At 36.7% G+C, this 24,000-nt stretch overlaps 2 protein-coding genes across 5 annotated transcripts in view; one reads left to right on the top strand and one right to left on the bottom strand.

Moving 5' to 3' along the window:
- Positions 1-24,000, bottom strand: part of LOC135098064 (uncharacterized) — a 93,450-nt gene that overhangs the window by 61,297 nt on the left and 8,153 nt on the right. For 2 of the 3 annotated variants that reach the window (XM_064000275.1, XM_064000276.1), the window contains exon 2: positions 7,064-7,200. The exons of the other annotated variant lie outside the window; for it this stretch is intronic. The gene's annotated coding sequence lies outside the window, so the exon portion shown is untranslated. The remainder of the gene's footprint in view (positions 1-7,063; positions 7,201-24,000) is intronic. 3 annotated transcript variants of the gene reach the window in all.
- The window catches only part of LOC135098060 (calcium-dependent secretion activator-like), a 316,893-nt gene that overhangs the window by 290,146 nt on the left and 2,747 nt on the right, over positions 1-24,000 (top strand). The window contains exon 22 of one of the 2 annotated variants that reach the window (XM_064000266.1): positions 6,169-6,414. The exons of the other annotated variant lie outside the window; for it this stretch is intronic. The gene's annotated coding sequence lies outside the window, so the exon portion shown is untranslated. Of the gene's footprint in view, positions 1-6,168; positions 6,415-24,000 lie in introns of those variants that run through there. 2 annotated transcript variants of the gene reach the window in all.

Below are 24,000 nucleotides of genomic sequence, written 5' to 3'. Positions count from 1 at the left end.
ATTTTTATATATTTGGAGGAGAGAGACAGAGGATAAAACAGTAATTCAATCTTTGAAATAGGTTAAATGGGATCCCATTGAAGAAGTTGAAGAACCTTGATGTAAACAAACAAGGTTCAGTGCTCAGGAGTTATCCTGACCCTCCTGTGGCTCTCTCTTTGACCTACAACACCATCACTACTGCACAACTGCATTTTCCCAATAGCTTTTCACACCAGCAAGATGTCTAAGCGTTATGATCACCTCAATTTTGGCAGTAAGTGGGTTGCTCCTCTGTGTCACTGTACAGCTTCCTTTGTTAGATCAGTGACGAAGACCTATATCATCTAAACATTATCTTTTGATGAGTTCTGTGTCACTAACCTCATTTAATACCTCCTTTCTACATAAAAAAAAGTAAATAAATAAGCTGGAACGGCCATCTTAGCAGTGGGAGTGTTGGGTGGATGGGTGTCTGAGAACTGATCAATCTATTTTATATTGATTCCTATGGGGAAAATAGCTTTAGTTTTCAAACATTTTTTATTTTGAATGGCATCCAGGAACAAATTAAGTTAAAAAACTGAGACCACTGTACATCTTTTCTGAATAAATAATTTCTGAGCTGGAGATGTTGTAGAGCTGCCATCTTAGCAGTGGAAATGTCTGTCGTAAGTCACTAAGACAGGGTTGACAGGTGTCCAGGAACTGATTAATCCATTTTACATTGATTCCTACGGGGAAAATAATTTCAGTTTTCTAACATTCTGGATTTCGAACAACATTCAGGGACAAATTAAATTCAAGAACTGAGGTTCCATTGTTTACAATTTTAGCAAACAATGTGTGTGTGCACATGTATCTGCATATATATATATATATATATATATATATATATATATATATATATATATATATATATATATATATATATATATATATATATATATATATATATATATATATATATATATATATATATGTTACAGTCAATACCTGAATCCAGACAATTTGTAAAGTGACTTATTTTTTCAGGCAATTTGTGAACTGCCTGGTTAGGTTAGGTTAGGTTAGGTTAGGTTAGGTTAGGTTAGGTTAGGTTAGGTTATAACCTAACCTAACCTAACCTAACCTAACCTAACCTAACCTAACCAGGCAGTTCACAAATTGCCTGAAAAAATAAGTCACTTTACAAATTGTCTGGATTCAGGTATTGACTGTAACATATATATATATATATATATATATATATATATATATATATATATATATATATATATATATATATATATATATATATATATATATATATATATATATATATATACGAGTATATATATATATATATATTCTTTGACTACTTAACTTCCAAAGTGGAGCACATTCTGACCCTCTTCCCTTTTGCAGAGATCTCCATTCTTGGAGTTAGGTTAGGTTATAACCTAACCTAACCTAACCTAACCTAACCTAACCTAACCTAACCAGGCAGTTCACAAATTGCCTGAAAAAATAAGTCACTTTACAAATTGTCTGGATTCAGGTATTGACTGTAACATATATATATATATATATATATATATATATATATATATATATATATATATATATATATATATATATATATATATATATATATATATATATATATATATATATATACGAGTATATATATATATATATATTCTTTGACTACTTAACTTCCAAAGTGGAGCACATTCTGACCCTCTTCCCTTTTGCAGAGATCTCCATTCTTGGAAACTTCAATGTTCACCACCAGCTTTGGCTTTCCTCTCCCTTCATTGACCATCCTGGTGAACTAGCCTACAACTTTGCTATCCTCCATGACCCAGAGCAATTGGTGCATTACCCTACTCATATTCCTGACTGTCTTGGAGATATGCCCAACATTCTTGACCTTTTCCTGATCTCTAGTCCTACTGCTTATGCTGTCACCCTTTCTTCTCCGTTGGGCTCCTCCGATCACAATCTCATATCTGTATCTTGTCCTATCACTCTAATCTCTCCTCAGGATCCCCCTAAGCGATGGTGCCTCTGGTGTTTTGCCTCTGCTAGTTGTGGGGACCTGAGGAGGTATTTTGCTGATTTTCCTTGGAATGATTACTGATTCCGTGTCAGAGACCCATCTTTGTGTGCTGAGCGCATAAGAGAGGTGATAGCATCTGGCATGGAGGCGTACATTCCTCACTCTTTTTCTCGTCCTAAACCTTGGTTTAACACAGCTTGTTCTCGTGTTATACATGATAGAGAGGTGGCCCACAAAAGGTACTTAAGCCTTCCATCACCAGAATCTCATGCACTTTATATTTCTGCCCGGAACCATGCCAAGTCTGTTCAACTAGCCAAAAACTCTTTCATTAACAGAAAGTGTCAAAACCTTTCAAGATCTAACTCCCCTCGTGACTTTTGGCATCTAGTCAAAATTATCTCCAATAACTTTGCTTCTTCTTCTTTCCTTCCTCTGTTTCAACCAGATGGCACCACTGCTATCACATCTATTTCTAAAGCTGAACTCTTTGCTCAAACCTTTGCTAAAAACTCTACCTTGGAGGATTCTGGGCTTGTTCCTCCCTCTCCTCCACCCCCTGACTACTTCATGCCACCTATTAAAATTCTTTGCAATGATGTTTTCCATGCCCTTGCTGGCCTAAACCCTCGGAAGGCTTATGGACCTGATGGGGTCCTTCCTATTGTTCTCCGAAACTGTGCCTCCGTGCTTGCACCTTGCCTAGTCAAACCCTTTCAGCTCTGTCTGTCAACATCTACCTTTCCTTCTTGCTGGAAGTTTGCCTACATTCAACCTGTTCCTAAAAAGGGTGACTGTTCTAATCCCTCATACTACCATCCTATTGCTTTAATTTCCTGCCTATGTAAAGTTTTTTAATCTATCCTCAACAGGAAGATTCTTAAACATTTATCACTTCACAACCTTCTATCTGATCACCAGTATGGGTTCCATCAAGGCCGCTCTACTGGTGATCTTCTGGTTTTCCTTACTGAGTCTTTTTCATCCTCTTTTAGAGATTTTGATGAAACTTTTGCTGTTGCCTTGGACATATCAAAAGCTTTTGATAGAGTCTGGCACAAAGCTTTGATTTCCAAACTACGATCCTATGGCTTCTATCCTTCTCTCTGTAACTTCATCTCAAGTTTCCTTTCTGACCGTTCTATTGCTGCTGTGGTAGATGGTCACTGTTCTTCTAAATCTATTAACAGTGGTGTTCCTCAGGGTTCTCAGGGTTCTGTCCTGTCAACCACTCTCTTCTCATTATTCATTAATGATCTTCTAAACCAAACTTCTTGTCCTATCCACTCCTACGCTGATGATACCACCCTACACTTTTCCATGTCTTTTCATAGACATCCAACCCTTCAGCAGGTAAACATTTCACGCAGGGAAGCCACAGAATGCTTGACTTCTGGCCTTTCTAAAATTTCTGATTGGGGTAGAGCAAACTTGGTATTGTTTAATGCCTCAAAAACTCATTCCTCCATCTATCAACTCGACACAACCTTCCAGACAACTATCCCCTCTTCTTCAATGACACTCACACTCAACTGTCCCCCTCTTCTAGACTGAACATCCTTGGTCTGTCCTTTACTTATAATCTGAACTGGAAACTTCACATCTTATCTCTAGCTAAAACAGCTTCTATGAAGTTAGTCGTTCTGAGACGTCTCCGCCAGTTTTTCTCACCCCCCCAGCTGGTAACTCTGTACAAGGGCCTTATTTGTCCATGTATAGAATATGCTTCACATTTTTTTTTGGGGGGGTTCCACCCATACTGCTCTTCTAGACAGGGTGGAATCAAAAGCTTTTTGTCTCATCAACTCCTCTCCTCTAACTGACTGTCTTCAGCCTCTCTCTCACCGCCGCAATGTTGCATATCTAGCTGTCTTCTACCACTATTTTCATGCTAACTGCTCTTCTGATCTTGCTAACTGCATGCCTCCCTTCCTCCTGCGGCCTTGCTGCACAAGACTCTTCTTTCTCTCACCCCTATTCTGTCCACCTCTCTAACGCAAGAGTTAACCAGTATTCTCAATCATTCATCCCTTTCTCTGGTAAACTCTGGAACTCCCTGCCTGCTTCTGTATTTCCACCTTCCTATGACTTGAATTCCTTCAAGAGGGAGGTTTCAAGACACTTATTCATCAATTTTTGTCTACTGCTTTGACCCTTTTATGGGACTGGAATTTCAGTGGGCATTTTTTTTATTGGATTTTTGTTGCCCTTGGCCAATGTTCTTCCTACATAAAAAAAGAAAAACACACACACACACACACACACACATACACACACGAGCAGCCTTCAATGCTTGACCTAGTGTTTACCAAGAGGCTGGAATCTAGACCAAATATGAAGTATCTGCCATCAGGAAAGGTTATCATGTTGTAATAGAGGTTGAATTAAAAGGGATAAAAGCAAAGAATAGGAAAGAATATGGAAATGGCAGACCGAATTATGCAAAGGCAAATTTCAAATAACTTATAAAATTTTAAATAAGTATAAAGTGAGATAAGCTGTTAAAACCCAAGGAATTACAGACAAAATATGAAACATTATTAGATAAGTACAATGAGGGAATGTTTAAATTTGTACCAATGTACAAGGTGAGAATGAGCAGGCATAGTTGGTATGATGGCAGATGTGCAAAGACCAAAAAAGGACAAAGACAAGCCATGGAAGGTGAAAAAGTGGAATGAAGGTAATAAAGGAGAATATCAATAAGAGAGAAATTAATATCTTAGGATAAGAAGAGAATAAAGAAAACTTTAAAAGGATACAGTGGACAAATGTCAAGAGGAACCTAAGCCTTCTATAAATACATAAATGGTAAAATGAAACATAGAGATAGTATTGTTAAGTTCAAAAGAGCTGGAAGGACATATGAAGATGATGAGCAAATGAGTGAAATTATGAAAGAGAGTTTTAAATCTGTGTCAAAAAAAGAAGCAGCTTTGTAGTGCCTACAGGTGGATTATCAAATGAAGATTTACATGAAATTAAGGTGAAAAAGTATGAAATCTACAAGCTTTTGAGTGACTTAGATGTTAGAAAAGCAATGGGACCAGGTGGTGTGTCAGGGTGGGTACTGAAAGAATGTAGAGACCATCTGGTGGAGCCAATTTGAAATGTGGTAAATTGTTCATTGAAAGAAGGAAAAGTGCCTGAAGAATGAAAAAGAGCCAATATAATGCCAGTCTATAAAGGAGGTGACAAAATGGTGCCACTAAACTACAGGCCAGTTTCATTAACTGGTGTCTGCGAAATTAATAAAAAAACAAATGGTGCAGTACTTGGAAGAAAAGGAGGTAATTACCTCTTTTTCTTCCAAGTACATGATCTTCTTTGTCTAAATCCAAATTGTTTATTTGTAATTACCTCATTTTCTTCCAAGTACTGCACCATTTCTTTTTATTATCTGTTGAGCTTTTTATACAAGAGTGATAGATGTGGTGTTAAAAAGAGATGGATGGATGGATGCTCTATATCTTGATATAAAAAAGCATTTGACAGGGTTCCACACATGAGCCTACAGTAGAAACTGAAAATACAGGATGTTTAAAAGGCAAAACATTAATTTGGATACAAGACTATTTGAAGGACTGACAAATGAGGACAAAAATCAGAGAAAATAGTTCATGTTGGAGTGAGATAACAAGTGGAGTACTCCAATGACCTGTATTAGCACTGATTATGTTTTAGATTTACATAAATGATGTACAGAAAGGATTAAATAGCTACATTAATTTGTTTGCTGATGATGCAAAGTTGCTAGGACCTTTAAAGACCCAGGAGAATTTTAAGGAGCTACAGAGAGATTTAGATAAAATTTATGCTTGGATTCTAAAGTGGAAACTTGAATTTGGTCCTAAGAAATGCCATTTGTTGGAAATAGGAAAAAGTACAAGGAGACCCACATGGAACTATAAAATGGGTAAAGATATAATAATTAAAAGTAATAAAGAAAAAGATTTTGGGGTGGTTATTCAGGACACACTGTCACCAGAGACATATATAAGTGGGATATTTGGCTCCACATATAGGATGATAAGTAACATTAGAGTGGCTTTTACCTACATGGACATGGATATGATGAAATAAATAATTACAAAAATTATACATCCCAAGTTGGAGTATGCTGTAGTTGTATGGTCTCCACATAGGAAGAAGAATACAAGGAAATTCCAAAGAATACAGAGGATAGCAATGAAGAGGTACCAGAACTGAAGGAAAAGACTTATGAAGAGCATATGGAAGAAATGAGATTAACAAGATTGGAAGAGAGTATAGAAAAGGGAGACTTGATAACAATGTACAAATTAATAAACTGTATGAAAAAGTTAGACAAGTTTTGGGGATACACATGGATAAGAAAATAAAATGTATGAGATGACCTACAAAAAAATAAATAAAGAAGAGTATATTTAATGTAGTTTCCTGTATTGAAGCATTGATCTCTGGAATACTTTCAGTGAGGAGGTGGTTACAGCTGCTAATATGAGTAAATTTAAAGAAAAATTGGATAACTCTAGATATGGAGACAGGATAAATGAACTTTAACTCAGATCCTGTACAATACAACTAGGTACATACAACAAGGTAAACACACACAACAATTCCTCCTAATATGTACCTGTTATGACCAACAACCACTCCACACAATAGCAATTCTTTTAATTAAAAAAAATATATATGGAAAAAAATTACTTTCAGGCTAGGCTTTCATCTTTTCCATGTTTGAACAGATTTTCTGAACTTAGTTTATGTATGGTTTTGGCCAGCAGCCTCCACACAAGAAAATTAAGAAAATACATACATACACATATACATTATATATATATATATATATATATATATATATATATATATATATATATATATATATATATATATATATATATATATATATATATATATATATATATATATATATATTAGAATGCTGCCAGTATGATCAAATAGTCAACATGTTCATTCTATATTTATTCTTTTTAAAATGTTTTCTGAAATGTAATTCACTGATATCATGCAGCATGAGAAAATCTTTGATCAACTCACTCATCATCTCTCCTGCTTCCCTCAAGAAGGGCACAGGCAGCTTCCTCCGTGGCCATGCGCTGGCTGATGGTTTGGTATGTTTTGGTATTCAGTTTCTCCTCCATGATCCCTTGCAGTTCAAAATCCGAATAAATTTTCTGTTTGGAGAAAATAGACGAATTTAAAATGAGTTTTGTAGTATCTTAAATCTGTATAAAATACGAGTTTTCTTTAATAAATACATGGGTGGCAGAATTTTTCCCTTTAGTTTTAGTCATAGATCTTATATTTTTATGATGATTCAATGCTTTTGTAAATTATCCCAAAATTTTTTTAAGATGCTCTCTTTTATATAATGTTTTAGAAACAAGGATATCAAATAGCTTTATTATATCATGGGTTATTGAAAATATTAAGCTATAGTTTCCCTTCTCCACACCATGGATGGTCTCTTATCCATCTCTGAAATTCCTTTTAAAGTTTTATTAATTTAACAAAATGTAAAATGTGAGCCATATATGATCAATATTATGTAATCCATGTCACACGACCATAGCTGAATAACATCAAGCTGCATTATGAATGACTCATTCTTCACTTGATTACTGAGCTTTTGAAAAAGAGATAGAAATTATTATTGAGATGTACAAGATTTTGTATAGAATATATGACTTGGACTGCTATTATGACATATCAACTTTGAGATGAGAAAACAGGCATCATAAAATGAAACTCCAAAAAACTGCTTAAACAAAGAACCAGAACATACACAAGAAAGTACTCAGCTCCATATAGAATTATGATAATAGAATAAGAAGCTGGCTCTGATTATCAATTTACGATCTGTAAAAATATTTAAGATCTGTAAGAATACTGAAGAGGATGTTAGGCAGGATTTAGAAAATCAGACTAATTCTGTGACATGCATGCAATGCATACTACTTTGAATAGCAACTTGGAGTTTGATCACAGGCTTCATAGCCTGCTTTTGAATGTTATTTGTAAGCAATTCAGCTAAAAGTGATTATTTTTCATATGAAGACTACAAGAGAATAATGGGGGACTAAATTATAAGCAGCAGAAATGTTACTTTTGGAGAGAAATGTAACGGATATTTTTTAAAATGTTTACATACATATAATGAAGGAAGTAAGACAAAAAGAATGGCTCAGTTCAAAGTGAAAGAGAGTGTAATGAAAAGACATATGTACATTAATTGATGGAGTAGCTGGAAAAAAGTATAGCAATGAGACCAGATAGTATGTCACATAATATTTTGGAGAAGTGCAGGTGAAATTGTTCACGCCAATATGCAACATAAATGAATGCTCCTTAAACTCAGAAAGTACACATGATTCAAAAAGTAAATGAACAAAAAGACTTTGGATTAGTGATATGGGATAACCTATCACCAGTGAAGTATGCAGAAAAAATATACAGACTGGATAGTGAGGAACAAAAAGATGGTTTTTCATTTTCTGGATAAGGATTTGACAGAAAAGATAATTACTACAACAATTAGACCAAAACTGGAAACTCTAAGTGAAATACTGTCCACAAAAAAAAATAACAATAATTATATATATATATATATATATATATATATATATATATATATATATATATATATATATATATATATATATATATATATATATATATATATATATATATATATATATATATATATATATAGGGTATGTGAAGAGAGTATAATTATCAATGAGGAGAATACACCATGGGGGAGATGCCCAGTTCACCTGTTGCCTCCAATCCTGATGGCTCCTCTAAGCAAGCACCCCATGCAGTTACCTCTTCCATTCCAAACAGCTCTCTGTAAGATCAATCAACTTGCTACAGCTGTGACTTACGTGGACACCCCCTTGGCCTTCTCCACTCATTAATGTTTTTCACAAAAATAACTGTAAGAGTGGAACTGACATCTGGGAAGCATGCCACATGCCCATACAGCTAGAATTTGCATTCACAGGCTAAGCTGGTAACAGGCTTGGATTCAGTTTCATGGAGTAGCAATTTACTTGTTCAAAATTGTCATTCCACTGATACCTCATGATCATGGGAAAAAGCACTTGGTACCAAAGACATGCTCCCTCATTTAACATGGCTTCACTTAATAAAATTTTAGATACACAAAAAAACATTTTTAACAAAATTTGTATATTGCAAGAAAATCTGTTGCACACAAAATGCTAAGTTTAAAGGAATTACTATGGTCTGACCATTTTGAATTGAGTGTTTAGGCATTGTCCTTTCTGGGGATTTCCCAGCCTACAGCACTGCCACTCTTATACCGAGACACATCTCATGTCAGGTACTTCCTACCTCAAAATAAAACTGTGTTTTAGTATATATACACTGTGATGCTCTAAAAAAGGCAAGTTAGTGTAATGTTTTTTTTTTTTTGTGATACTTGCACTGTCTTTTTTTGGAAACACCACAATACTTATGGTCTGACCATTTTGAATTGACCATTTAAGTGTTGTCCTTTCTGGGGATTCCCTGCCAAACCTTGTACCAGGCAATTAGCAGATTACAGCCTATGTGTCGCTGATAACCTTGCTCCCCACCCCCCCCCCCCTCTCTCTCTCTCTCTCTCTCTCTCTCTCTCTCTCTCTCTCTCTCTCTCTCTCTCTCTCTCTCTCTCTCTCTCTCTCTCTCTCTCTCTCTCTCTCTCTCTCAGCTTAAGGTTGCCTGGTAGGTTTGCAGCTAGTATCAAGGTAAGCCTGTCCTTAGCTGTCTTATATCCTGGCATTGTTTTCTTCTCACAGCTTATATAGGTCTTCTTTTGCATTTTTTCCCAAAACAGGCCGGTCTCATCAACGTTGAAGATTTGTTCTGGCATGTAGCCTTTGTACCATATGGTTTGCCTCAGGACTGGTGGAAATTTGTTGCCAGCTTTCTAGTCATCACTTGCTGCTTCTCCAGTAACTGACACACAATGTAGTTTTGCCCATTTCTTGAACCTGTTGAACCAAATTTAGCTTGAAGCAAATGTCTCCTCTTCTGCACTTTCCTCTGCCTTTGCCTTCAGATCACTGAATAGAGATTTAGCCTTTTCTTGAATAAGCTGCAGGCTTAGCAGTGCTTGCCTCTGCCACTGAAGTTTGAGCCATAACACAAGAAGTTCTCTATCTCTTCTATCACCTTGATGCAGTTCTTGGTCATAACTGTAGATTTCATTAGTATGGTTCCTTTGACGTGTTCCATGCTCCTTTCTTTCATCTTTTAGAGTGTGATTATGGTGGAGCAATTCATTCCATGTGCATGTGCAACATTCACCATCTTCTCGCTGCTGTCAAGTTTCTTGATTATCGCCACCTATGTTTCAAACAAGATGGCTTGGCATTTCCTTGGGGCACCAGCATCCTCAGTTGATGGTCATTTATCTCCAGGCATGGTGAGCAATGAATGGATAAAAAATACATGGATGAAGTTATATAAAGTGCAAGAGCAGGTCTGGACATGTGAACAGTACAGTGGTTGCGGTGAAATAGACCAACAATGTGGTGGACACTACAGTGCTGCCGCTGTTGTGGATGTTTGTATGGCAGTTGGTGCCTGTATAACTTGAAGGTTATAATATCACTACACAATATAATATATGTGTGGCAATTATTTCATAGGCCAAGTTATGACCAAGTTGACCTTTCAACATATTGGTCAGAACCAATTGTGGCCATAAGTCAATGACAACCTGCATACAGTTTCTCAGCTATTTTTATTGAAACTGTGTAAGTATCATATACCCCTCATATATACATAGTTGAATGTGTCAAATCTGGATTTCCACAGTGCATGTGCAAATGCCTCATAGCAACGCATGAACTAATTATACTGATCAAACTGGAATTTGGTAAGTAATAAGATCCAATGATACTTATGTGAATGAGCATGTGAAGGTGAGATTCTTTCTGCACAAGCACAAATCACAGGACAAAATAAAAAAAAACAAATGGATATCTTTAGTTTTCTGCAGTTTTAACCCTCCAAAATTTTGTCTCACTATGCATAGACATACCATTAGATGCAGAATTATTAATATTATTATTATTTATTTATTTTATTTGTTTTTATGTAAGAGGGTTAATGAACAAGGACAACAAATTAAAAAATAAATGACCCACAAGAATGCCATTCCCTAAAGAGAAGCCAAAAGGATTATTGAAAAACAGAGGACATGTGTCTTGAAACCTTCAAGTTCAAGTCATGGGAAGGAGGAGAAAAAGAAGCAGGCAAGGAGTTCCAAAAAAAAGGAATTAATTATTGAGAATACTGCATTAGAGAGGTGGACAGAATAGAGATGAGAGAAAGTAGAAAATCTTGTGCACTGAAGCTGTAGAAGGAGGGGAGACATTGCAGAAGAGTAGTTAGCATGAAAATAGCAGTAGAAGATAGCACAAAATGCTACAGTAAGGCAAAGAGAGAGAGGCTGAAGACAGTCAGTTAGAGAAGAGAAGTTGATAAGACAAAATGCTTTTTATCCCACCCTGTCTAAAAGAGTGGTATGAGTGGAACCACCCCCATACACGGAAAGCATACTTCATACATGGACAGAGTTAGCAACTGGGGGCAGGGGCTAAGGAAAACTGGTGGAGATAACTCAGAATATCTAATTTCATAAGAGCTGTTTTACCTAGAGATGAGACATGAAGTTTCCAGTTTAGATTATTAGTAAAGGATGTTTACTGTAGGAGAGGGAAACAGTTGATTGTCATTGAAGAAGAGGGGATAGTTATCTGGAAAGTTGTGTTGCGGTGAGAGATGTAGGAGTTAAGTTTTTGAGCTATTGAACAATACTAAGTTTGCTCTGCCCAATCAGAAATTTTAGAGAGATCAGAAGTTGGGCATTCTGTGGCTTCCCTGTGTGAGCTGTGTAATTTCTGAAGGCTTAGATGTCAATGAAAAGATGTGGAAAAGCACAGGAGTGGATAGGACAAGAAGTTTGGATTAGAAGATCATTGATGAACAATAGGAAGAAAGTGGGTGACAGAACATAACTATGAGGAACACCGCTGTTAATAGACTTAGGAGAAGAGCATTGACCATCTAAAACAGCAGCAAAAAGAACAGTCCGAAAGGAAACTTGAGATGAGGTTATAGAGAGAAAGAAAGAAACTATAGAAGAGCAGTTTGGAAATCAAAGCTTTGTGGTAGACTCTATCAAATGCTTTTGATATGTCTAAGACAACAATGAAATTTTCATCAAAACCTCTAAAAGAGGATGACTAAGACTTGGTAAGGAAAGCCAGAAGATTGCCAGTAGAGCGGCCTTGATGGAACCCACACTGAATATAAGGTTCCGAAGTGATAGATGTTTAAAAATCTTCCTGTTGACAATAGATTGAAAAAAAATTAAGAGATTGCCCACAAAGGGTACTTCAGCCTTCCATCACCTGAATCTCATGTGCTTTTTATTTCTCCCTGGAACCATGCCAAGTCTGCTCTCCAACCAGCCAAAAAACTCCTTCATTAATAGAAAATGTCAAAATCTTTCAAAATCTAATCCCCCCCCATGACTTATGGCACCTCGCCAAAATCATCTCCAATAACTTTGCTTCTTCATCTTTTCCTCCTTTATTTCAAACTGATAGCATCACTGCCATCTCATCTATTTCTAAAGCTGAACTCTTCACTCAAACCTTTGCTAAAAACTCTACCTTGGATGATTTGGGGCTTGTTCCTCCCTCTCTTCCATCTTTTGACTACTTCACGTTACTCATTAAGATTCTTCGCAGTGATGTTTCCCATGCCCTTACTGGCCTAAACCCAAGGAAGTCTTATGGACCTAATGGGATCCCTCCTATTGTTCTTCAAAACTGTGCCTCTGTGCTTGCACCTTGCCTAGTCAAATTCTTTCAACTCTGTCTATTAACATCTACCTTTCCTTCTTGCTGGAAGTTTCCCTGCATTCAGCCTGTTCCTAAAAAGGGTGACTGTTCTAATCCCTCAAACTACCATCCTATTGCTTTAATTTCCTGCCTATCTAAAGTTTTTGAATCTATTCTCAACAGAAAGATTCTTAAACATCCATCATTTCACAACCTTCTATCTGATCAGCAGAGTGGGTTCCATCAAAGATGGTGATCTACTGGTGATCTTCTGGCTTTCCTTACTGAGTCTTGGTCATCCTCTTTTTGAGATTTTGGTGAAACTTTTCCTGTTGCCTTAGACATATCAAAAGCTTTTGATAGAGTCTGGCACAAAGCTTTGATTTCCAAACTATCCTCCTATGGGTTCTATCCTTCTTCCTGTAACTTCATCTCAAATTTCCTTTCAGACTGTTCTATTGCTGCTGAGGTAGATGGTCACTTCTAAATCTTCTTCTAAATCTATTAACAGTGGTGTTCCTCATGGCTCTGTTCTGTCACCCACTCTCTTCCTGTTATTCGTCAATGATCCTCTAATTATGTTTGGTGTGCCGTATCCACTCCTACACTAATGATACCACCCTACACTTTTCCACGTCATTTCCTAGACGTCCAGTCCTTCAGGAAATAAACAGTTCATGCAAAAAAGTCACAGAATGCCCGACTTCTGATCTCTCCAAAATATCTGATTGGGACAGAACAAACTTAGTATTGTTCAATGCCTCAAAAACTCAATTCCTCCATCTATCAACTTGACACAACCTTCCAGACAACTATTCCCTCTTCTTCAGTGACACTCAACTGTTCCCCTCTTCTGCACTGAACATCCTTAGTCTGTCCTCTACATATAATCTAAACTGGAAGCTTCACATGTCATCTCTAGCTAGAACAACCTCTATGAAGTTAAGCATTCTGAGTCGTCTCCACCAGTTTTCTCACCCCCCAGCTAAAACTCTGTACAGGGGTCTTATCTGCCCATGTACAGAATATGCTTCACATGTAATGGTGAGGGGGGGTTCCACTCATACCACTATTTTAGACAGGCTGGAATCAAAAGCTTTTCATTTTATGAACTCCTCTTCTCTGATTGACTGTTTTCAGGCTCTTTCTTATCCTTGCAACGTTGTATCTCTTGCTATCTTCTATAATTTTTTTTTCATGTTAACTGCTCTTCAGATCTTGCTAACTACATGTCTCCCCTCCTCCTGTGGCCTCACTGCACAAGACCTTATTCTTTCTCCCATCCCTATTCTGTCCACCTCTCTAATGCATGAATTAACCAATATTCTCATTCATTCATCCATTCTTCTGGTAAATTTTGGAACTCCCTACCTGCTTCTGTATTTCCTTCTTCCTATGACTTGAACTCTTTCAAGAGGGAGGTTTTTGAGACACTTATCCTTCAATTTTCAATAATTCTCTTGATGTCTCTTTTAGGACTGGCACCTGAGTGGGATTTTTTTTCCAGTTTTTGTTTCTCTTGGCTAGTGACCTTCTCACATAAAGGAAAAAAAGTTTCAGAAATTAGAGCGATCACGTTTTTTGGGAACAGGGCGAATGCAGGCAAATTTCCAGCAAAAAGAAAAGGTAGATTTCAATATATATATATATATATATATATATATATATATATATATATATATATATATATATATATATATATATATATATATATATATATATATATATATATATATATATATATATATATATATATATATTTTATGTAGGAAGGACACTGGCCAAGGGCAACAAAAATCCAATAAAAAAATATGCCCACTGAAATGGCAGTCCCATAAAAGCGTCAAAGCAGTGGTCAAAAATTGATGAATAAGTGTCTTGAAACCTCCCTCTTGAAGGAATTGAAGTCATAGGAAGGTAGAAATACAGAAGCAGGCAGGGAGTTCCAGAGTTTACCAGAGAAAGGGATGAATGATTCAGAATACTGGTTAACTTCTGTGTTAGAGAGGTGGACAGAATAGGGGTGAGAGAAAGAAGAGTCTTGTGCAGCAAGGCCGCAGAAGGAGGGGAGGCATACAGATAGCAAGATCAGAAGAGCAGTTAGCATGAAAATAGTGGTAGAAGACAGCTAGATATGCAACATTGTGGCAGTGAGAGAGAGGCTGAAGATAGTTAGTTAGAGAGAGGAGTTGATGAGACGAAAAGCTTTTGATTCCACCCTGTCTAGAAGAGCAGTATGAGTGGAACCCCCCAAGACATGTGAAGCATACTCCATACATGGACAGATAAGGCCCTTGTACTGAGTTAGCAGCTGGGGGGGGGTGAGAAAAACTGGCGGAGACGTCTCAGAACGCCTAACTTCATAGAAGCTGTTTTAGCTAGAGATGAGATGTGAAGTTTCCAGTTCAGATTATAAGTAAAGAACAGACCGAGGATGTTCAGTGTAGAAGAGGGGGACAGTTGAGTGTCATTGAAGAAGAGGGGATAGTTGTTTGGAAGGTTGTGTCGAGTTGATAGATGGAGGAATTGAGTTTTTGAGGCATTGAACAATACCAAGTTTGCTCTGCCCCAATCAGAAATTTTAGAAAGATCAGAAGTCAAGCGTTCTGTGACTTGCCTGCGTGATATGTTTACCTCCTGAAGGGTTGGACATCTATGAAAAGACGTGGAAAAGTGCAGGGTGGTATCATCAGCGTAGGAGTGGACAGGACAAGAAGTTTGGTTTAGAAGATCGTTAATGAATAATAAGAAGAGAGTGGGTTACAGGACAGAACCCTGAGGAACACCACTGTTAATAGATTTAGGAGAAGAACAGTGACCGTCTACCACAGCAGCAATAGAATGGTCAGAAAGGAAACTTGAGATGAAGTTACAGAGAGAAGGATAGAAACTGTAGGAGGAGGGTTTGGAAATGAAAGCTTTGTGCCAGACTCTATCAAAAGCTTTTGATATGTCCAAGGCAACAGCAAAAGTTTCACCAAATCTCTAAAAGAGGATGACCAAGACTCAGTAAGGAAAGCTAGATCACCAGTAGAGCGGCCTTGACGGAACCCATACTGGCGATCAGATAGAAGGTTGTGAAGTGATAGATGTTTAAGAATCTTCCTGTTGAGGATAGATTCTATATATATATATAGAGAGAGAGAGAGAGAGAGAGAGAGAGAGAGAGAGAGAGAGAGAGAGAGAGAGAGAGAGAGAGAGAGAGAGAGAGAGAGAGAGAGAGAGAGAGAGAGAGAGAGAGAGAGAGAGAGAGAGAGAGAGAGAGATGAGCAGGGAAAGCACCCAGTTTTTTCTTTTCTTCACTTTATTACTTGCAAAGTAATTTCACCTTCAGAGAAGGCATCTTCAGGCAAAAATATATGATTATATTTAATACAATATAAAAAAAATATAATTGAAAAATAAGAGCAAAAAAATAATAACACAGAAGGGGCACAATAAAAAAAAGTAAAAACAACAAAAAAAGCATATGTATGACTGTGGTTCACATTGTTAACTAAAAAAAAAAAAAAGAAGAAATGGCAAAGATAATATATGAAGCAATAGTGATATGTGTTGGAAAAACTAAGTGAGATCTAAGTAAAACAAAGCTAGTGTGCAGTTGCTGGTAGGAGGGTGAGAACTGTCTGGTGTTGTGAGAGTTAGCTCAACTACTGGCCCAGAAGCTGGAGCTCCGAGCAAAGGTTTATAAAAGGTACAGATGTGATGAAGATAATTAGTTATTTAATTCAGGTTTTAATTGTTTGATATAAATAGCTTCCAATATTGTAATGTCTGTGTGAGCATCTGCTTTATGTAATATTCTGAAGTCTTTTTCTGAAAGAAGGGTGGTCATGTTCGTGTGGGTGTGTTCTTATTGCAGAGAAAGGGGGATGAGCTAGTTGTTTTTGTATACATGTCAAATTATCTTTATGTTCACTAGTTCTATGGGTGAGATTCCTCTTGGTTTCTCCAATATATTGAGTCTTACAGCTTGGACAGTCAAATTTATAAATGAAGTTGGAGATGTGTCTAGTAGGAATGTTATCTTCAAATTTAGAGAAAGAGGTAATAGTAAAGTTATTAGTGAAGATGAAATTGGATTTAGTGTCAAGGTATTGTGTTTTAAATAATTATGATACTTAGTCTTTTTCTAATAGTATAACTAAGGTGGCTATAGTAAAGCAATTTCATGTATTTCTTAGGTGTAATCTGGATGTCATTAGAGGAAGGCTTATTGAGTTTACTACCTAGAGAGTTATAGATAGAATTATTGATGATACTTAGTGGAAATCTGTTATTATGGAAAAAAAAATCCTTAAAAAATTGATCTCATAAGAACATAAGAACATAAGAAATAAGGGAAGCTGCAAGAAGCCATCAGGCTTCTATGTGGCAGTCCCTGTATGAAATATACCTATCTATTTCCACCTATCATCCATAAATCCATCTAATCTCTTAAGGCTCCCTAATGTGTTAGCACTAGCAGTCTGATTACTGAGACTGTCCATTCATCTACCACTCTATTTGAGAACCAATTTATTCCTATCTCTTTCTTAAACCTAAATTTTTCAAGCTTGAACCCATTATTTCTTGTTCTGTCCTGGTTGCTGATCCAAAGAATTTTGCTTACACACCCCTTGTTATAACCCTTATACCACTTAAAGACTTGTATCAGGTCCCCTCTTAATCTACATCTCTCTAAAGAATGTAAATGGTAATTCCTTGTTGGGGAAAGTGATCAGTGGAATTCCAGAAGAGTCAGTACTGGCTCCAGTAATGTTTGCAGTATATATTAATGACATGGTGGAAGGAGTGAACAATTATGTGAGTTTGTTTGCTGATGAATCCTCTTCAATTTATTTATTTCCATTTTTGTATCTGGTGACCATACTATTGCTGCATATTCCAACTTTGGGCATATCATAGTTACAATAAGTTTTATCATTTCCTCATCTAGATATCTGAATGCTACTTTTATGTTCCTCACAAGATTGTAAGTTTCACCTATAATCCTGTTTGTGTGTTTCTCTGATGATAAATTATTGGATACAGTTACTCCAAAGTCCTTTTCCATTGTCGTTTTCTTAATCTTTTTGTTTCCCATGTTACAGTTGCATAATATTCTCTTTTTACTCTTCAAAATTCCATCATACTGCATTTTCTGATGTTAAATTCCATTTTCCATCTGTGACTCCATTCTCACCTTCTGTTCAAATTCTGCTGCAGTGCTTGGCAATCCTCTTCCCTTCTTACCTTCCTAAGTAATTTGGTATCATCAGCAAACAAACTCACATAATTGTTCACTCCTTCCACCATGTCATTAATATATACTGCAAACATTACTGGAGCCAGTACTGACTCTTCTGGAATTCCACTGATCACTTTCCCCAACAAGGAATTACCATTTACATTCTTTAGAGAGATGTAGATTAAGAGGGGACCTGATACAAGTCTTTAAGTGGTATAAGGGTTATAACAAGGGGTGTGTAAGCAAAATTCTTTGGATCAGCAACCAGGACAGAACAAGAAATAATGGGTTCAAGCTTGAAAAATTTAGGTTTAAGAAAGAGATAGGAATAAATTGGTTCTCAAATAGAGTGGTAGATGAATGGACAGTCTCAGTAATCAGACTGCTAGTGCTAACACATTAGGGAACCTTAAGAGATTAGATGGATTTATGGATGATAGGTGGAAATAGATAGGTATATTTCATACAGGGACTGCCACATAGAAGCCTGATGGCTTCTTGCAGCTTCCCTTATTTCTTATGTTCTTATGTTCTTATGAGATCCATTTTTAAGGATTTTTTTTTCCATAATAACAGATTTCCACTAAGCATCATCAATAATTCTATCTATAACTCTCTAGGTAGTAAACTCAATAAGCCTTCCTCTAATGACATCCAGATTACACCTAAGAAATACATGAAATTGCTTTACTATGGCCACCTTAGTTATACTATTAGAAAAAGACTAAGTATCATATTTAAAACACAATACCTTGACACTAAATCCAATTTCATCTTCACTAATAACTTTACTATTACCTCTTTCTCTAAATTTGAAGATAACATTCCTACTAGACACATCTCCAACTTCATTTATAAATTTGACTGTCCAAGCTGTAAGACTCAATATATTGGAGAAACCAAGAGGAATCTCACCCATAGAACTAGTGAACATAAAGATAATTTGACATGTATACAAAAACAACTAGCTCATCCCCCTTTCTCTGCAATAAGAACACACCCACACGAACATGACCACCCTTCTTTCAGAAAAAGACTTCAGAATATTACATAAAGCAGATGCTCACACAGACATTACAATATTGGAAGCTATTTATATCAAACAATTAAAACCTGAATTAAATAACTAATTATCTTCATCACATCTGTACCTTTTATAAACCTTTGCTCGGAGCTCCAGCTTCTGGGCCAGTAGCTGAGCTAACTCTCACAACACCAGACAGTTCTCACCCTCCTACCAGCAAAGTTGGTTCCAAGACTTCAAGACTTATCATATGAGGAGAGACTGACAAGGTTGAATCTACAGATGTTGGATCAATAGAGAGAGAGAGGAGACCCAGTTGCAGTGTATAGGCTGATAACTGGATCAGAAAAAAGTGGACCAGCAGGATTTGATAACACAGGATGTAAAAGATTCAAGAGGACATGGAAAGAAGTTGAAAAGTCCACCTGTAAAAGGAATATTATAAAAAATAAATAAATGAAAAAAAAAACAGCTCTCCTCAAAGAGTAGTAGAAACATGGAATAGCTTGGAAAAAGATGTGGTTCATGGAAGTTTGATTCATGATTTCAAGGCCAAGTTGGATGATAGTAGATATAGAAACTTCCCGTATACCACAGATAGGCAAATGCAACTAGGTAAATACACACACACACACACACACACACACACACACACACACACACACACACACACACACACACACACACACACACACACACACTATAAATAATGTTGTCAGGGGAACCTATGAGTTACTGAGAAAGATGTAAAGAGGATTTACTTACATGGATGAATCTATGATTCTTCCCAGACTGGAATATGCTGCAACTGTTTGGTCACCTCTTCATAAAAAAAGCCTTTTGTTGTTTTCACGTTACTATTCTGTTTTTTTATTGCTTATTTACTATCTGTTTGGTGCATGATGCATCCTACCCATGTCATTTTATTCCTGTAGTTGTTTCCAGCTTTGGTCTGTATGCTAATCATGCTTTTTTTCTTTTTTTTTCTTCCCATGTCTGAATGAAGAAGTAACTTATACAAAAGCATCACAACTCAAGCCTTTTTACAAAAACAATTAATACCACTCTTTCTATATATATATATATATATATATATATATATATATATATATATATATATATATATATATATATATATATATATATATATATATACACTTATCCCCCAGCTATAGCGGGTTTTGCTAACGCGGTTTAAAGCTATCACGGGAACAATAAAAAACACATTAAATGGGCTAACGCGAATCCTAGTGGAGCTATCGCGGCCCATGAGTCGTTATACTGTATGTCCAGGATGTTCACGTGACAGCTACGTCATATTTCTTGGCCAGATTCGCTTGCTAATTGGCTGAATTTGACTGACATATTAGGCCGTGATTGGCTTGCACACTCCCGCTTCCTTATCCAGCCACTCTCCCCGCTCCCCCATCCCTCTAGTCCCTCCCGCCACAGTTGACTGAGTGGCACATGCCGTGGTGAATCTCAAGGTCACGCGTGTGTATCTCGGGACAATGGCCTCTACTCCCCCTCCTGGCCACCCAGGGAGATCGCTACCACCCAACCCGACCCAGCGAAAGGCAACAGCGGCGCCTGGGAAAGAAATCAAGAAGAGGAAGAACCTTACATATGCTGTGAAATATGAGATAGTGAAATTGATCGAGAGTGGACAAAGTAAAAGTTCAGTGGGCGCTAAGTTCGGCATCAACGAGTCTACAGTGAGAGGTATTTACCTTAAGAAGGACCACATTAAGGCACATATGAACCTCACTAGTGATAGTGCTGGACATAATGCTGTGCGAAGCTCAAATCATGTCCTCCTCAAGACTGATCTATAAATCATGGTGAGATGAGGGAAAAAAAAAAAGGTGCCAATATATTGAATTGTGTTGCTACTCTGGCGGGCCACGAACAATTTTTTTTTTTCCTATGTATTCTTAACAATGGCTATCGCGTTTTTAGCTATCACGGCGATGTTAAGGGACCAATTTCTCGCGATAGCTGGGGGTTGAGTGTATATATATATATATATATATATATATATATATATATATATATATATATATATATATATATATATATATATATATATATATATATATATATATATATATATATATATATATGCACACAGTGAAACTTTGCTTACCAAATGCCTCCCTTCTCAAACAATTAAGTTTTTGAACAAAATTTTTAACTCATTATTGGTTTGGTTGCAGTACTGTAATTCAGTTCTATAACAAGTTATTTGATTTTTAATATTAAAAGATGTAGCAAAAGCTGCTGTTTATTATTAATTTACAGTTTCTATAAATATCTACTTCATTTTTATATATTTGGAGGAGAAACTCAGTGTAAGACAGTAATTCAATCTTTGAAATAAGGTAAATGTGATCCCGTTGAAAAAGCCTTGATGTAAACAAACAGTTTTTGCCACTGAGGAATAATCCCAAGCCACCTGTGGCTCTCTTAGTGATCCCCAACCCTTTCACTACTGCACAACTAAATTTTTCCTGTGGCTTTTCCCAACAGCAAGATGTCTAAGTGTTATGATCACCTTCATTTTAGCAGTAACTGGGTTGGTCCTCTCTGTGTCCCTCTGTAAAGCTTCCCTCACTACATCAGTCTAAACAGTATCTTCTGATGAGTTCTGTATCACTGCGTTACATCCTTTCTGTGCCATTCATTACATCCTTTGTATAAATAATTTGTGAGCTGGAAATGTTGTGAAGTAGCCATCTTGGTTTGGGAGCATCTGTCATAAACTGCTAAGACAGTGTAGACTGGTGTCTACGAACAGATTAATCCATTTTACATTGATTCCTATGAGGAAAGTTTTTGTTTTTCGAACATTTTGGATTTTGAACAGCATTCAGGAACAAATTAAGTTTGAGAACCAAGGTTCCACTGTATATATATATATATATATATATATATATATATATATATATATATATATATATATATATATATATATATATATATATATATATATATATATATATATATATATATATATATATATATATATATATAACAGTTTTAGTTAAGGTAAAATCATGGTAGCATTGTTCAGAAACCATGGCATTGTACTTATCAGTGATTCAGCTACCTCCAAAGTAGATATATTCAGCTACCTCCAAAGTAGATATATTCAGCTACCTCCAAAGTAGATATATTGAGCTACCTCCAAAGTCTGGTGGACTAAAGTTTAATGGTGAGTGAGTACAAAGCTTCAAGTCACCTACCCACCTTCACATCAGTCTTTTTATTTATTTTTTTCCTACCACTGGTATCTCCATTATTCACTTCTGAATTCTGGGCTTCTTCTTACTGCACACTTCAAAACCTTCACTATTGCATTCTTTTTTGGTTTGTTCAAACATTTCACCCAATTACAGCAATCACTTTACATTTCATCCCAAGATGTTCTTTGATTGTCAGCTAACCTAGACCAGTCAAGCACAGCTTGGTAACCTTAGTTGACATGCATGAAATCATAAGTCTGAGTTTGAAACAAAGTCAAACTAAACAAATCATGGGTTCAGATGCATATAATACAAACATGCTTTAGTGCATCATCCAAACTGATTTCATGCTTGGTAAGTTTGTGTGACAAAATGCACTTTGGTTATGGGTAGAGAAGATTCATGGTTTTTCTGTCATCATCTTTCATGGAAACACCTTTCCTATTTCTTGGGAGCAGTGGTTTTGTCAAACAAAATAGTGCCAGGCTTGGCAAGCTTGTGGAACAAAATTGCATACCTCTTGTGAATGTTGAGATATCAGAATGAATGTAAAAGTTCACAAATAGTCTTAAAAAGAAGGCAATAGTCAACAAACAAACCAGAGTAACTGATAGTAGGCAAAAAACAAAATCACACCAATGATATGACAACTAATATGCCCACTGCTGATTTGTGACACTTCCAAATTCAATTATTGTTACATTTCATCTAATCTCCAAAGTATCTTAATGACAACTCACTAATTACTTAATATAGAGGAAACCTAGTTATTTGACACCAATATACACCCAGCCGCCAATGAAAGTGGCGCGCATTATAAACAAACCCGTATCTCATAGCGCGGGAAGAACTGTAGCTCATTTGAAAAGAATGTGGCTAATATCTAGAAGTGGCAACATAGGCCGGCTCTTTAAACATCTATCAACCGTCACACTTCAAAAAATTATCACTCAGTTGTCACTTGCTCACGTAAGGAAGTACACTTGCTTACCCCGCTCCCCCGCACAGTGTGTCAGTTTTCTTCGTTCTCTTTCATATTGGTGTGGAAACTTAAGTGTCAATGGCACGTAAACATCAAATATCCCCAGTCAATATAGCCCTTATTGACTCACTCCGGAAGGGTGGTTTTGGCTCTAAGCATATTTCAAAGGAGACAGGACTCCCACTAAGAACAGTACAACGCTGGTTGAAGCGATGCAGAGACAATACCGGAAAATTAGCACCAGTGAAGAAAACTGCCCCTGGACGCAGCCGTATTTTATCAAAGAGGACACTGACACTGATTAAGCGTCAGCTAAGTGTCTCGCCATTCCTCACAGGAAGAGAAATTAAACAAAATTACCCTGATCTGCTGACACATGTCTCCATAAGGACAATACAGCGGCGGACACTGGAGGACCTCGACATGAAAAGTTACCGTGCTGCAAAGAAACCACTGCTTACACCCGCCCACAAAGCTAAAAGAGTCAGATTTGCTCAGGACCATAAAGACTGGCCATTAGAGAAGTGGAGAAGAGTAGTGTGGTCAGATGAGAACATGTTCTATGTGACAGGAACACCACACAAAAGAGTACGCCGACCAAGAAACTCGGACAGATATGACGAACGGT

This window comes from Scylla paramamosain, unplaced genomic scaffold (assembly GCF_035594125.1).
Source record: "Scylla paramamosain isolate STU-SP2022 unplaced genomic scaffold, ASM3559412v1 Contig43, whole genome shotgun sequence".
NCBI classification, from domain to species: Eukaryota; Metazoa; Arthropoda; class Malacostraca; order Decapoda; family Portunidae; genus Scylla; species Scylla paramamosain.
This window is presented reverse-complemented; position numbering and strand designations above follow the sequence as displayed.